Consider the following 3,609-nt stretch of genomic DNA (forward strand, 5'->3'; position numbering starts at 1 on the left):
AGAACTTAACTGAAGGCACCAAAGAAAGAGAAGAGCCAAACTGAGGACTATACAAAATCAGACTCCTGGCCACAGTCTTCAGGTCATGCCAAAGATCTGGTATCCCGGACTTCTCGGTTCTATCAGCTATTCTTTTGTTTTTGGCTTAACCCGTTTTGAACTTGGTTTATATTCCTTCCAGCTGAAAGGTCCTGGCTAATACAACCATTCGTCTCCAATGGCTCTCAGGAGATGGCAGTGCAGGTGCACATGGGCATGAGCTGCTTCATCCCTCCCCAGTTCCGATTAGTCATCAGAGGAAATCTACAACAGGAGCACTCTGCCTCCTTGTTTACTCTCCTTTTCTCTTCCAGTACTCCAGTAGGTAAGGTTACTCCTGGGCCAGAGGCCAGTCTCTTTCGATTTAGCTTAGGAAGACCTAAGAGGCTGCACAAGTCAGGGGGATAGAACAGGGTGGAAGAAGACAATGAGGCAGCTTTAAAGACTGCCAGTGGGAAGATGAGGTGCAAAGGCTGGCTGCAGGAGTACAGTTAGTTCAGCTCTTTGAGGTGGGCTCAGCTAGTGGCTGAAATCTGAAGGAATAACAGGGGCTGGGTGCTATGCTCCAGGAGGAGGGAGACTACCAAGGGTAAAATAACCCAATACTGTGATACTTTCAACCAAGGCCAAAGGCAAGAGCCTGCAGCAACCAGGGATGGTGGCTGGACTGCAATGGCAGATAGTGAGCATCACCTTAGATGATGGAAGCTGTGGGGCATCAGGATCCCTAAGACTGTCACTGTAATGGAGGCAACTTGCATTTTGCTGATTTTGGGGTGTGTGTGGCTCTTTGGTAAGCAAATCCACTGAGATCAAACAGAGTGCAAACCACAATGGGAGAAAGGAGTCTATATATATATTGATTTCCGTGCATGAAATATACAACCAAAATGGGGTTTGAAAACCCTGGTATGTTTCTTTCTATGATCTGTAGGATATCCTTGTGTGCCAAAAATCCAATAAGGGTTAAAAAATGGTAGCTTTAAGCCCACCCTGCCAAAACAGTAGCCAAAATGATAGCCAACGCTATGTAACATCTCCTATATGTCAAATGCTTTTTAACCATTTCACATGTACTGACTTATTTCTCTTAACAACCCTTTTAGATAGAGGTTTTATTTCTGCTTAATAATGAAAAAGAAACTGTGTTGCCTGGGTGGCTCAGCTGGTTAAGCGTCTGACTCTTGATTTCGGTTCAAGTTACGGGTCATGGGATTCAGCCCCACATCAGGCTCTGGGCTGATAGCATGGAGCCTGCTTGGGATTTTCTCTCTCCCTCTCCCTCTGTCCACCACCTCTCGTCTCAAAATAAATAATAAAATAAAAAGAACTTAAACAATGTAAAGAAAAACTGATCCTGCCATGGTTATGTGGTTTGTGTAAGGTCCTCTGGCTAGTTAGTGGCAGAGCCAGGATTCAAACCTAGGCAGCCTAGTTCCAAAGCTCACACCTTTTGCATCTACAGTGCAGTGGGATACCTTGTCAGGTGTCCCTGGACATCAGTCATCAGATGCTTTTGGAAGGGGACTGAATAACCTGAATCTAAATATTACCTGACATTAACTGCCTATCTTGGAGTGTCGTGGCTTAAATGGCAACTCCTCTTCCTTAAGTTCCTCTATGATGTGGCTGACATGCTCAGCAGAAGCAAGAATCGACCGGTAACATGGCTTGAGAGGACACTGAAGCTTCTGAGATCTCGAGTACTCAGGGGAAAGTTGTGGCCATGTCTTCCAGACTCCTCTTTCCTGCTGTCTCTCTAGGGCAGCAGAAGACAGGGCTAGATTTGCATCCACCATTCCTCCGCACCCCCACCCTGCCCACCCTGCCCCAGCAAGTTCCTTCCAAAGTGGGCACCTTGCCATCTAGGTTCTGGCCATGGAGCATTTTCAAATGGTATCCTACATTTCTCAGAATGTATGCTTAACCAGGGCAGCCACAGAACAGATGAAATCCAAAAGTGAGAAAGTAGGTAATCAGGTGAGGGGGGGGAGGGTATGGGACCAGCAGGTCATAAAGGTCAGTCCCAGTGTTGACTGCTGTACAGGGAAAAGAATTAGGGCCTTGGGAGGGCTGGTGGGAGGAAGGCAGGGGCTTGGCCCGGGATGAATGGGGTGCAGGTGAGTTATTAAGGCTGTGAATAAGGTTCAGAGGCAGAAGATAAGAACCCAACTATTGTAAACTGCATACACAGTGGGGCTATGGGTCACTGACCTGAAGTCTTTTCCCATTGGCTGTACTCAGGCTGTGGTGTGAGAATGGGGCAGAGGCAGGACTGGCTTAGCACGGGTGGAATCTTGAATGAAGTCTGAGGGCAGAGGAGCAGAGAGCCAGGCAGATGGTCACATCCACAGCCATTTCCCTCCCACTTAAGGCAGAACGCAGACTGCCAAGTTTCACAGATGGCTAAACTCAGACTACGGGTGTAGACCTCTGTTGCTGCCTTTTGACTCTCGAGATGTTCCCCATCCGCATTCCATATTTTACAAGTGACTTTGATTCTTTTCAACTTCTCTTCCCCCTGTAGGCCAGATTTCCTAGATCTGAGGAGTAATTGCTCATGGATGACCCTACCTAACTCTAAGAATTAGTCTTGTTCAATAAAAAGTCAGCTTATATAAATACAGCTTGATAAGAAACACATCCATTTTGTCTTCCTCTCCACTCCTGAGCTTCTCCTTGTTTCACTTTTCTGAAATTTCATTCACTAATCTGTAGTATGGGTTTGCATCCTGTCACACTGACTGCAACGTCATTCATTCATTCATTAGTTGTTTTGGGGTTTTTTAAAGTTTATTTTTATTTATTTTTGAGGGAGAGATAGAGAGAAATCTGGGGAGGAGCAGAGAGAGGGAGAGAGAGAACCCGTGGCAGGCTCTGTGCTAGAGCCCATTTGGGGCTTGAACTCACAAACCCTGAGATCATGACCTGAGCCAAAATCAAGAGTCAGACACTTAACTGACTGAGCCACCCAGGTGCCCCTTTCATTGTTTTTATTACTTCCCATACTTCTAAACCACTTACCATTCCTGAATTCATCCAAGAGTTGAATATCCCTAACTCTGTTGGAAAGCACCTCCCCTTCCCACACGCATATGGAATGCTGTACGGGCTGAGCCCATTAGAAAAGCACAGGATCACTCTCTGTCGGTAATGCAACAGCCTTCTTTGTGAGACGGCCAGCAATTCATCCCTGGTCTTAGCAGGGAGCTCAGGATGCCTCAAACCACCTTCAGGGCAACTCAGTAACATTCTGTTTATACAGCTCCCTGTTGGGTCCAGGTCCTTCATGGAAAGTTTTGGCTCTGAATGGGCAGGGATGAAGTCTCTTTTACCTCTATTACACCAAACAATATCCAGCACATACTAGGGACTCCACCCTGATTTGAATGCATTGACTAATTGTTTTGGACATGCTCCTTGAACTTAGGTTTAAACTTAAAATGTTCCTTCACATAATAACTTTCATAAGTATAATACTCATTGTGTGTAAGCAATAGTTTAATTTTTCTAAAATGAAAAGAAAAACCTAATTCAGGAGATCATTTAGGGAGTATCAACTTTACAGTA

This window comes from Suricata suricatta, chromosome 10, assembly GCF_006229205.1.
Source record: "Suricata suricatta isolate VVHF042 chromosome 10, meerkat_22Aug2017_6uvM2_HiC, whole genome shotgun sequence".
NCBI classification, from domain to species: Eukaryota; Metazoa; Chordata; class Mammalia; order Carnivora; family Herpestidae; genus Suricata; species Suricata suricatta.